Source organism: Melospiza georgiana, chromosome 32 (genome assembly GCF_028018845.1).
Source record: "Melospiza georgiana isolate bMelGeo1 chromosome 32, bMelGeo1.pri, whole genome shotgun sequence".
Classification (NCBI taxonomy): domain Eukaryota; kingdom Metazoa; phylum Chordata; class Aves; order Passeriformes; family Passerellidae; genus Melospiza; species Melospiza georgiana.
Window position 1 is genome coordinate 3,407,381 of NC_080461.1, and position 12,495 is coordinate 3,419,875.

Below are 12,495 nucleotides of genomic sequence, written 5' to 3' on the forward strand. Positions count from 1 at the left end.
ATGAGCCTCTGGAGCTTTGTGCTCAGGCCCTGAACATCAGTCCCTGAGAAGGAGCTGAAGAAACCTCTCCAGAACTCCAAGTCAGAATCACACTCCAAAGTTTCTTGGACTTTTAATGGGTCCCACTGAGGGACACGACTGAGAAAGTGTCCCCAGGCCCCAGGCAGAGCAGAGAACTGCAGGCAGGGATGACAGGTGGGGACAAAGAGAAGCCAAGTCTTGGTGCCCTCGGGCACAGCAGGGTCTGTGCCACCAAGAGCTGTGAGGAGACTCCTTGTCCTGAGGCCCTGGGGTCTCCTGGCACAGCCCCAGCCAGGCTGGGCACTGTCACCCCCTTCTCCTGCCCTGAGCACCCCCCCTCCAGCCCACATCCCAGTGGCCTGAAGGATCTGCTGGAAGGAGTCCCTGGGAAGCCTTGGGCAGAAATGGCCCTGGGTGCTCCTTCATGCTCCCTGCAGGGACTGCAGGTTTTTCAAAGGACTTTGGCTTTTGCCTTGAAATTCTGAGAGTTTTTGTAATCATGGCCTCCAATTATCTGCTTTAATTAGTCCCTGGAGAGGCTTTGTCAATAACAACACTCAGTGGGGTTCATTACTGCTTCAAGGTACTTCAGTTATTTTAAGCTACTTGGTGTTTCCCTTTTGATGGACTCTGTAAGAGGTTTGTGCAATCACAGCCCCAGTTATCTGCTTTAATGAGTCCCTTGAGAGTTTTGTACTGACACTCAGTTGGGCCCATTAATGCCTTGAGACACTCAAGTTTTTAAAGGTACTTTATGGATTTAAGACTACTTTTAGGTACTTTTAAGGTGTTTCCTTCCCATACTGAGTCTCTGAGAGGTTTTTGTGCTATCCTGGCCTCCAATTCTCTCCTCCCGGGAGTGCATGATGATCCTGTGTTGAGTATCTTCCTCCTTTCTGTTTTACAACAAAGATGGCACTGAAAGAATTTTGTAAGATTTTCTAGAAGGATCCAAACAAACATGGGACAATTAACAATACAACAACAACTAAGATAATTAATAGCCCTGTTTTAGCTAGATATCATCCAACTCTTTAGTACCTTGGATTGGAAGAGTTTATTGACCCAGTCTTTGTTTTCCACTTGAAGATTCTTGAACCCTTCCTTCAGTACCTGAATGCTCTTGTGGATTGACTCACTGTGGCTGGAGGGGTTCATACAATACATCCCTCAGAGTCTACGCAGTCATGCTCATGTGCCCAGAGTAAAAACTCTATCGTTGTTCTGCAAGGTGGCATGTCTGATGGTCTCTATATCTGAGAGCAGGCCACTCAATGTGAGGGACATAGCACTGGTTTGCTTACTTAACAGGCACCCAGGATGGTCCAAATGTCCTAAAGCTTTAGCTGCATCCACCCAAGGTAATCCAAACTGGGGGTGCTATCATTCGATACCTGGATTAAAGCTTTCAAAGACATCTCTTTGATATCATCCAATACTTCTCTGAGGATACCTGCTGTTTGATCATCTGGTAGGCTGTATTGTCCTTCTCCAGCTAGACGGTTGATTGTCAATTCTGCCCTTGCCTCATTATTAGCATAGTCTGCTATCAATTGATTAAGTAAACACTTCCATCCCCCTTTCCACAGGGTGTGTTCTGTAGGTGACAACAACATGGTCATATTATATTTTAAATCATAGGGGGTTAACATATGTGCTGTAAACATGGCCCTCATTAGGCCATTAAAACAAGGTAAGTCCCTCCTATGGTCTTTAGCTGCCCTACACAGATCCTTGATTTCCTTGCAAGCCAATGGCTGATACCTGGGATTCTGCCCCCTTCTTTCATAACATACGAGGGCAACGAGGAGTTGTTGAGACTGTTTGCCAGTCTCCTTCCTTAACTGCTTCTTTCCGGATCCTTTCCTGGGGATCTTCTGGGGCTGAGGGGTGAGGTGGCTCTGGGGAATCCAAACTGTCTTCTGGGGATGAAGAGCAACTTGGAGCAGAAACATTTGGATTAGAAACACTGTGACTGTTCGGTTTAGTATCTTTGATCATGGGGTTATATTGTCGCCAGAGGGGGAGGCAAAGGGCACTGCCATTTTGTCAGGTGTTGGGAGGAAGGGCCTTGATTTAGGATGGCGGACTTCTGGGGTGGAGTTCTGGAGGCATGGCCCAGGGTGAAGGTGGAATGACTGACAGTGAGGCATGACCCACAGTTGTGGGGGTGGAGTCTGGAGGTTCATTCAGGGCAGAAGAGAAAGCAGGAAGTGGAGGAGCCAAGATGGAGAGAGGATGGTCAGGCTCAGGGGCATCTGGAGAATTTTTAATGATCTGCCTTAGGATTGATTTTAACTTGTTCTTTGAAGATATTTGGTCATGATCTCTGAAAATTAACTTAAAGCATCGATATACACACCTTTCTACTTTGGATATCTGGCTGCCCATTTTTCTCTTTCTCTGCCTTACGTAGAACAGCCACTGGAACACCCTAAATCAGTTACGGGATGTCGGTGTATATTGTAAAAAGACAGTGACAAAATGGGCAATAATTGTCCTATGTGTCCCCAAACCCACCTGCAATCCTATGCAGGTGAAACTGTCATTTTCCCTTGTGGATCCTGGCCAAGGTCCCTCAAAGAAATGATGAATCTGCCAGCCTGGCACAATCCAAAATCCTGGGGAGCACTGGCCTGTCCATCAGCTAACCCCAGTTGACATGACTGAATGTCAGGGTCCCTGTTCGGGTGCCAAATGTCGCAATGAGGGTGGCTGTGACAAAACTTTCTGGTTCCTCAACTTCAGGGCAAGCGTGGTGAAAATGAAAAGGAGCAGATGCTGGGGAAGATGAAACAGAAAAGCCTTATAAATATGATTGCCTGGCTAAAGATTTTGAAAATATGGAAACTGTCAGATTGAAATGAAAGCAAGCTTTGAGATACCAAGCCTTAGTTACTGAACAACTGGAAAACAATGGTATGGATGGCTGAAGGTAATCCCCTTTTGATGAAACAACTCCCTCTGCTTGCAGACAGGTCCAAGGGTCAGAGCAGACCCTACTAGCTTGGCAGAAGGGGTCCAAAGAGTAGTTTTTAGGGTTTAAAATGTAACACAGTATGGTAATGTAATGATTCTTATAGGCTGTATGTAGATGCTATAAGATTTGTATCTTGTACTACATTAGTTACTGAAAATTAGAATATGCAGCACAGAAGATTTATTGTATTGTAACGGGAACTCCCCTCCTCTTTTGGGCATCCATTTTGGGCGCCTCTTTCAAGCTCCTCTTTCGGGCCTGCTCCGAGCTGTGGCTGGCAGCTCCAAACAAGGCCCCTGCACCCACACCCTTTGCAATAAAGCACAAGTTGAAAGACCTGGCCTCAGAGATCTCTCACCTCCATCCATCCCAACCGTCCTACCCACCAATGCTACAACAAGCAGGATCAATTGAGTTGCCCAAAAAGAACTTTAGTAACAGGGTGAAAAACAACAAACATGGAGAAGTCAAGCACAGGACGAGGGATGGGATTCAAAGACCTGAGAAAAAGGCAAAGCAACAATATATACACTTGAGGGTAGAACACTCTAGAAGAATAACCCTGTAGGGGAAACAAGTTACCACTGGAGGAGAAGAACTTGGACTACTTAGCATAACAACACTAAAGGCTTATGGGGGAACTCTCAAACTTACCCTAAGTTAAATGAATTATTCCCAAGGCTTGAAACTCATGCCCAATTCTTTTGGGGTAAAATCCATCTGACTCTGAGTTACAGCTGGGCTTACTTCCACACCGCTGCTTTGCTCTGGTCCTTTGGGCCCAACAGAGCCACAATGATGTGCAATGGTTCCACAAGGCTCCACAGTGTCACAATAGTCCCTTGGATCCATGGTGCTCTGTAGTGTCACAATGGCCAAATGAAGGTTTCACAAGGCTCCCAAATGTCACATTGGTCTCCATAGGAAGGAAACCACTTAGCCCCATGTTTCAGAAGCTGATGAATGGCAACCACCAGAGGCCAAGACAAGCCTGACATGTCTGTTCTGGCAGGTTTGCTTGGAGCAGCTCATGGATATTTGAAATTATGAATGCGGAGTCACAGTTTCAGACATTTGTGCCTGGAGAAGAGGGATGGGAGTTTTTTCCATAAAAAGAAAAGCGCAGAGCCCTTTCCAGTGTTTGGAATATAAGTGAATGCTATCCCTCAGGAGTCAAAGACCAGCCCGATTTGTCTGTCCTGGTAAATTTTGTCTGGGAGCAATCCTTTAATGCACAAAAATTTGGAGGTGGAATCCTAATTTTGGTCATGGATGCCTGGAAAAAATGGACAGTTCTTTTACATAAAAAGAAAAGTCCAGAGCCCCAGTGTTTCAGGGGCAGATGGGAGCAGCCTTCCACATTCCCAGGTCAGCCAGACCTGTCAGGTGACCCCTGGGAGGCCAAGGCAGACACACCTATTTCATGTTCCCTTGGTTCCACAGGGCCCTGCAGTGTCACAATGGCTCCTTGCTTCCATGAGGCCTTGCAGTGCCAAAATTGGTCTCTTGCTTCCATGATGCCCTCAGGTGTCATAATGGCCCCTTGATTACACAAGTCCTTAAGGATCTTAATTCTCTTTATGGCTCCACAAGGCCCCACATTGTCCTAATGGTCTTCGGGTTCCATGAAGCCTCACTGTGTCCAATGGCCCCTTGGTTCCATTGGGGCCCAGTAGTGCAACAATGATTTCCTTGGCTCCACAAGTTCCCAAAGTGTCACAATGGCCCTTTCCTTCCATGAGGCCCTGCAGGGTCACAATGCTCTCCATGATTCCATGGAGTCTTTCAATGCCACAATAATCTCCATGGATCCACAGAGCCCTGCAGGATCACAATGGCGCTTTGGCTCCACAATGCCCTGAAATGTAGCAATGGCCTCTTGGTTCCACAAAGCTCTGCTGCTTCACACTGGCCCCTTGGGACCATGCGGCTCAACAGAGCCACAAAGATATCCTTGGTTCCACAAGGCCGCACAGTGTCACAGTGGCCCCTTGGATCCATGGTACCTGCAGTGTCACAATGTTCCCCTTGGTTCCACAAGTTCTTACAGTGTAACAGATTCCACAAGGGCCTGCAGTGTCACCATGGCCCATTGGTTCCACAATGCTCCGCAGTGTCACAATGGTCTCCATAGGAAGGAAACAAGTGAGCAGTGGTGCAGGGGCAGATGGGAGGCAGTCACCAGAGGCCAAGTCTAGCCAGACTTGACAGTATGGGCAGATTTTGTCTGGGAGTAACCCTTGCATATAGAGAATTTTAGATGCACAATCTCAATTTTGGCCATGGGTGCCTAGACAAGAAAGACAGTTCTTTCCCATAGGAATAAAACCACAGAGCCCCAGTGCTTCATGGTCAGATGGGAAGTGGCCCTTGACATGTCAAATTCAGTGGGACCTGTCAGACAGCACCCATGAGTCCAAACCAGGCAGACCTGTTCCATGTTCCATTGACTTAATGGGTCCTAACACTGTCACAATGGTCTCCTTGATTCCATGAGGTCTGGCAACGTCACAATGGCTTCTTGGTTTCATGAGCCCCAACAGAGTCACAAGGGTCCATTGGCCCCATGCAGCCCCGCTGTGAAACAATGGCTCCTTGTTTCTATTTTAAATCAATCACAATCAAACCACAGTTCGATCATTGATCCTTGCTTCCATAGGCCCCCTGAGCTGCACAATGGTCTCCTTGATTCCCTGATGCATGGATTCCACAGTCTCACCATCGTTTCCTTGGATCTCCATTGTCACAACTAACCCATGGTTCCATGAGGTTCTGTAGTGTCACCATGGTCGCTGTCAGAGGGTGGATGAGATCAATATCCCGAGACACCTTGGGATGCTCGGAATGCCCGTGTGGGGCCAGGGCTGGGTCAGGCCTTGGTTTGTGGTGGGACAGAGCCCTGCCCCCAGACCTGGCCTGGCAGAGCTGTCAATCACACAGCAGGGGGTGATGTTAACCCAGCTCTGATTGGCCCAGCTGTCAATCAATCACACACTAGCAGCAGGGGCTACCCTGGCTCTGATTGGACAAGCAACTGGCAGTCCCACCCCAGGGGCGGGCCCATGAAGGCCCAGGGGATTTAAAGCCAGAGCACGAGGCCCAGCGTCTGGATCCTGCTTTCTCCTTGGGTTCCTCTGTTAGTGATGCTGGAACCTGAGCTGTTGGTACCTATGTGTGTGTCTTTTTATGGATCTTCTGTCTTTCTGTTCTTCTCTAGTTCTTCTCCGTCAAATCCTACTTACCTGGAAAATTTTTGGGTAACTTCACATGTTAAGGATTAATAGATTTTAGATTAAATGTGTGGGAATCCAAGGCATAGGGAATATTTCTGTCTGCTCTGAGGGGTCCTGACCCCCAGAGAAACACTGCCTTTCACCTTCACCCATGGAGAGGACTTCCAGGAATTTGAGAACTATTAGAATTTTCCGAAGTGTGACATAGTTTAGAGGGTATTATGCTATGTTCCTTGGGTGAGAAATTTAGGTTTTGGGGTTTTTAGTATGGTGTAGAAAGGCAGCAAGATGGAGGAATTGGGGTGTAGTCCCTGTCATCTTCATCTACTCAATTTTCTGCAGTGTTGGTGGCACAGGGTGATTGGTCAAGGAAAGCACAGTGCAGATGTTATGTGGACAGTCAAGGGATGACTTATGTGTAGATAAGTAGAAATAATACACGTTTTAAGAGTTGATTGGATGAGACAACTTTAAAAGACCTTGAAACCGTACATTTTAGAGCCATTTTGAGGTGTTTGTTCCATCATTCTGAGCCTCCCGTGGACAGCAATGCAAAACTTTAGATAAGATAACAATAAACAAGAAGCTGAAGACTGAAAAAGTCCCATGCACTTCCTTTTACCTGGCAGAGAACTGCTACAGCAGGATTTCCCACATCGAGAGAGCCCCCAGAAAGGCCCAACATAAAACAACCATCAATACCTGGTGCCCTGACAATGTTTGAAATAAGTAGGCTTTTTTCCATAAAGTTGTTTACTGAAGGGTGTTGTCTTAATTAGCCATTCATGTGAAATGTGTTGATAAAATGACCAATGAGGTCCACCTGAAGATGTAAAAGTCGATGTATGAATAAATGGGTAGGTTTTAGCCCTTAGCCTTCTGATGTGAGTCTGTGTCATCTCTGACTAAGTGGTGATATGTGGGGATCTGTGGGGGCTACGGGGGATCCTTTCTGCACTTCATGACCCAACAGGAGCTTCTCTAATATTAAACTTTGCCTGAAGTTCCCACTGTGCCCATGACAGGAACCCCTGTGAGTGTCTGGGATACCCTGGCTCTTTGGCAGCCTGGGGACTCCTGGGATGTCACTGTGGAGCTGCCATGAGTGCCCGTGACAGATCGGTGCCTTTGCAGCCCAAGGTCCCCTGGGATGTTACCATGGAATGGCTTTGACTGCCTCTGACCACAGGGCTCTTTACCATCCTCAGAAAGCCCAGGGAGGTCTCCATGGAGCCCCTGTCCGTGCCTGTGACATTCCAGCTCTGGAACAGCCTGGAGACTCTTGGAAAGTCCCCATGGAACACCCTGCTGCTATGGTCAGTTTCCATGGTAACCATCACCAGCCTCCTGTTGCTATGGTCAGTTTCCAGGGCAACCATCACCAGACCCCTGTTGCTATGCTCAGTCCCTTGGCAGCTCCATGGAGACCCCATGCCAGGGGTGGTTGCCATGGACACCAGCTCAGGCCTGCAGCCACAGCCCATTGCCATGGCAACCATTGGCAGCCCCATCCCCAGGCTCATGGGATCCCAGAACCACAGAATTGGCTGAGCTGGGAGGGACCCATCAGGATCCTCCAGTCCAACTGCTGGCCCTGCACAGGACACCCCAACAATGCCAGCCTGGGCCTGGCAGCGCTGTCCAAACGCTGCTGGAGCTCAGAGAGCCCTGGAGCTGGGACCCTTCCCTGGGGAGCCTGGGCAGGGCCCCAGCAGCCTCTGGGCAAAAACCTTTTCCTGACATCCAACCGGATCCTGCCCCGACTCAGCTGCAGCCGTTCCCTCCACTGCTGTCCCTGGGCACCAGAGGGAAGAGGTTCCCACAGCCCCAGCCAGGGACCCGCTCCAAGGCTGTTGCCATGGCCACCAGGGCTGGGACCAGCTGGGATGCTCGGTTTCCATGGGCCGGGGTTCAGGAATGGGATTCCGCAATTTCTTGCTCTTCTTAAACCGCGCTGCCCTCGCTGCCCTTCCACTTCCCATGGAAAGCACAAAAGGCAAAGATCCTAACCTGGGATAAGAACCATTTATTGGGAACAGCAATGAGATAAGGAACAAACAGGAACAAAAACAATATTGATAACAGAAGCAATAAGTAAAACTATTTGCAGAGAAAACTAAAACATCAACAATTGGCTCTTCACGGCAATGTATTTCCTCCTGTCTGCAAAGGACACCCTTCTCCCTGGGGTGAGAAAGAGTCTCTTTCCTGCCCCTGGCAATGACCTGAGGTAGGAGTGAATGTAATGACAGGGCCATAGCCAGACCCTCATGTTCTTTCATCCCACATCATGTCATTGGCAGGGGCAGGAAAAGGGACAGGTGTCTTCCTAGCATGGATCACAGGGAACATGGATCACCAGGGCTCTTTCCAATATGGGTCCTCCAATGAGGGATGAAGCTGGAGCTGGGCATGAAGCTCTTCTGCTGTTGGGGCACTGACAGAACGTCCCTTACCGGTGCTTCCATTGGTGACTGGTCAAGTCAGAGCTCTGGGTGAAACTCTTCCCACACTGGGGACACTCGAAGGGCCTCTTCCCTGTGTGGATGCGCTGGTGCCTGATGAGGGTGATCTTATGCTTGAATCCCTTCCCACAGTCAGGGCAGCGGAAGGGCCTCCCCTCTGTGTGAATCTGCTCATGGAGACGGAGATTTGAGCTGGTCTGAAACCTCTTCCCACACGTGGGGCACTCGTAGGGCCTCTCCCCAGTGTGGATGCGCTGGTGGATGATGAGGTGGGACTTGCGCTTGAAGCCCTTCCCACACTCAGGGCAGAAGAAAGGCCTCTCCCCAGTGTGAATGAGCTGGTGCCTGAGGAAATTGGAGCTGGTCCGAAAGCTCTTCTGGCACTTGGGACACTCGTAGGGCCTCTCCCCGGTGTGGATGCGTTGGTGGGTCACAAGGGTGGACCTGTAACTGAAGCCCTTCCCACATTCCCCACACTCGTAGGCCCATTCCCTGGTGTGGACCATCTGGTGGCTGATCAGGGTGCTGCTCTGCTTGAAGCTCTTCCCACACTCTGAACACTTGTGGGGATTCTCCCCATCATGAAGCTGTTCACGAACCACCAGCTCTGTGCTCTGGCTGAAGCTTTGTCCACCTTCCTGGCTCAGGGTGGGTCTTTCCTGCTCAGCGCACATTGGGCTGGGTTTTGAGCCCCTCTTCCTGTGGAATCTCCGGGGATTATCCTCCTCATTGAATTCCTGGGCCATGGAGCTGCTCAAAACGACCTCCTCCTCCAGGTTCTGCCGTGGGGATTTGTCCTCCCTGGTCTCCATCCTCAGCTCCTTCTCTGGGGGAGGAAGGACAAGGAGAGGATGGGATTTGCCCCCATGCCAGAGGGAAATGGAAGGAGATCCCCACAGCACATCCCTGGAAGGACGGCATTGGCACCAGGGTTGTCCTGCAGCCAGGGGCCGTGCTGGGCTGGGAGATGGAGCAGGAGAGAGGGGGAAAGGGGCACTCACTTCCTCCTCACCTGCCTGGGTGTCCTGGGGCATCTTCCTCTTCCTTGCAGTCTCTCCCTCCATCTGGCTAAGTTTTAGGAATGGGAAATTCTGTTTTGGGAGGAAAACAAGAAATGAGCACACTAAATTTTGTAGCGAATTGAAGGCAAACCAGGGGGAGAGTCTAAGTCAGAATTCCAATTCAAAAACAAAATTAGGATCAAGGCAATGATACAGAAACACTGCCTTAAACTGACAGAGTCGGGATATAACCTGACAGCCTGTTGGTCAGGGTGGTGGCTGCAGTCGTGTTGGAGTGATGAACGTGATTCTGTCCAAGAAGTGATGCTGTAGAAGAATCTGGTCTTCCTCTGAAGGTCCACTGGTGGTTCTGGAGCTCTTGTCCTCTGGGAATCCAGTAGGCAAGGTGCTGCTGGTGTTGCCAGCCTCAGCTTATATCCAGGTAGGAATTCTTGGATCCTCCCCCTGGGCGGAGCATCCCACAATGGGATGATCGAATTTTATCAGTCCTGCAGTGACACTCAATGGCCCATTCACAGATGATATCTCCCCTGGAGGGCGTTATCAGGGCTGAGTCATGGAAGAGATAAAGAACACTGCCCCACCTGCTTATAGCAGTTGATGAACATGGGGATTGAAAACATGCATTTGGTTACATCTTGCATTGCAACCTGAAACAGTGGGGTAATCCCTGCTCAGGGAGTGAACACCACCCCCCTTACCCAAACTGGCTCAGGTGTAAAACCCCCACCCTGGGAAGGCCACACACACAGGGGACAATGTCACAGTTGGCCCTGCTCCAGGTGAGGCCTCTGTCCCTTGTAACTCCCTTACTCTCCCCCCTTTTCTCTTTCTTTCTAACTCTCTCTCTACCTCACATTTACTGTTCAATAAAATCCACCTTGGATTTGGTCTTGTTAGTATCTTAATTGGGGCAGAGGAATCTCTCCAACAAGTTTCTTAAGCAGATTGTGACATTATTTTGCCATAGTGGGTTCAGAGCACTGTTGTCTGACCCCAAGTGCCTTTGACAACAGCATGGTTCCCTCCTCTGAGGAGGTTATGGTTCTCTCTGGAGGAACTCTTGGAAACTTGGACACAGCTTCCTCTGAGCACCTTATGGGAGAACTGATGAGGAAAATGGCTGTTAGAGGTGGCCAGTGAAAAAGAAAATATTTTGTTGTCCTTCCTTGAAAAGTTTGTTAAAATCACTGGAGAAAAGGGAGCAAATGTTACCAGCGAGACTGACAAGGTTCATTCACCCCATGGTGAGGAACACAAGGCTCCTTAAAGTCCAACAAAAAGCGCAATTCAAGTAGCTAATTCCCAAATAACTCTGGAATTCACAGGCTTGGGTTCTTTGCCAAATGTGAGAATCATTATTCTCTTCATCCCTGTCACCTTCGTGACAACTACACAGAGTTTCCCCTTCCTTTTATTAATCTGTATTGGGCCTAATTTCCACTTTTCTTTTATTGGAACATGCCAGCAGCTGAGCTGGAGCTGTGCAGGAACCAATGAAACCTGGAATTGCCAGAGAATTTCTTCTATTGTCAGTTTATTCCTGTTTGGGATTTGTTTGCATTTCCATCACATGTGACTCTCGGGAAAATCAAATATTCATCAAAGTATTTTATGTAGGATTAAGTTTGATTTATGCCTAGTTTATTTTGTCCAGTGCCCTGGGGATGCTCAAGGGGTCTCTGTGCCTCTTGCCCTGGGGGACGCTCAGGAGGAATTTTTTGCAATTGTCCCTGTCCCTGTCACCCTAGCCCATGCCCTGGGAGTGTCCTTGTCCCTGTCACCCCAGGCCATTCCCCAGGGGGTCTCCATCATTCTCACCCCAGGAAATGCCTGGGGGGTCTCCCTCCCTCTCACCCTGTGCCAGGGGGTGCTCGGGGCAGTCTCTGTCCCTCTCAGCCCAGGGATGCTCAGGGGTCTCTGTCCCCTCACCCTGGGGAATGCTCGGGGCGTCTCCATCCCTCTGGCCTCAGGCAATGCCTGTGCAGGGCTGGGGACCAGGGGCTCTGTGTCCCTCTCTCCACTGAGGGTGCTCGGGGCTGGGGGGGCTCTCTGACCTTCTCACACCTGGGGAGGCCGGGGGGTCTCTGTCCCTCTCAGCCCTGCTGTGACCCCACCCAAACATCATCGGGGTCGGAGGGACGGAGACACCCCCAAACCCCCAGAATGCAGAACCTGGGATTTGGTTAGGTGCTGAGGATTTAGGAAGGGGCTGGAATTGGGGCTTGGCTTGGAGTTGAGGCTGAGATTTGGATTAGAGCTGGGATTGGGGTTAAGGCTAGACATGGGATTGGCTTTAGGGCTGGGGTTGTGATTGAGTCAGGGGCTAAACAAGTTTGGCACTGGGATGAGAATAAATACAGAACTGTGAGTGTGTCTAAACATGGAGTGAGATTGAGACCAGGATCAGGGTCAGGTTTGGGACTGAGCTCACCCAGCGTGGGACAGGGGGGATGTCACTGCGGGATGTCCCTGGCATTGTCCCAGCCCTCCTCAGGCACCTCCACACAGGGGGGGCAGCTGGGTGCTCCAAGATCCAGGTGCTCCCACTCTCCCACTTCAATATGAGGTGATCATTCCCTGAGGGCAGTCCTGACTTTGACCCTCGGGGCTCTGATATCAGCTGTCACATCCCTGTGGGAGCAGCTACAGACAGGAGGAGAGATTTCCCCCCCACCTAATTCAAGTGGAAAGATGAAGCCCAGCTGCCCTTTTCTTCTGGTGCCTCCTCCTCTCCTTTTGGCAAGGATGTCAAACTCACCAGAAGCAGGAAA

The 12,495-nt window shown here is 49.8% G+C and overlaps 2 pseudogenes; one reads left to right on the forward strand and one right to left on the reverse strand.

Moving 5' to 3' along the window:
* The window catches only part of LOC131094962 (zinc finger protein 850-like), a 566,308-nt pseudogene that overhangs the window by 226,463 nt on the left and 327,350 nt on the right, over positions 1–12,495 (reverse strand).
* Positions 1–12,495, forward strand: part of LOC131094972 (zinc finger protein 850-like) — a 590,323-nt pseudogene that overhangs the window by 122,409 nt on the left and 455,419 nt on the right.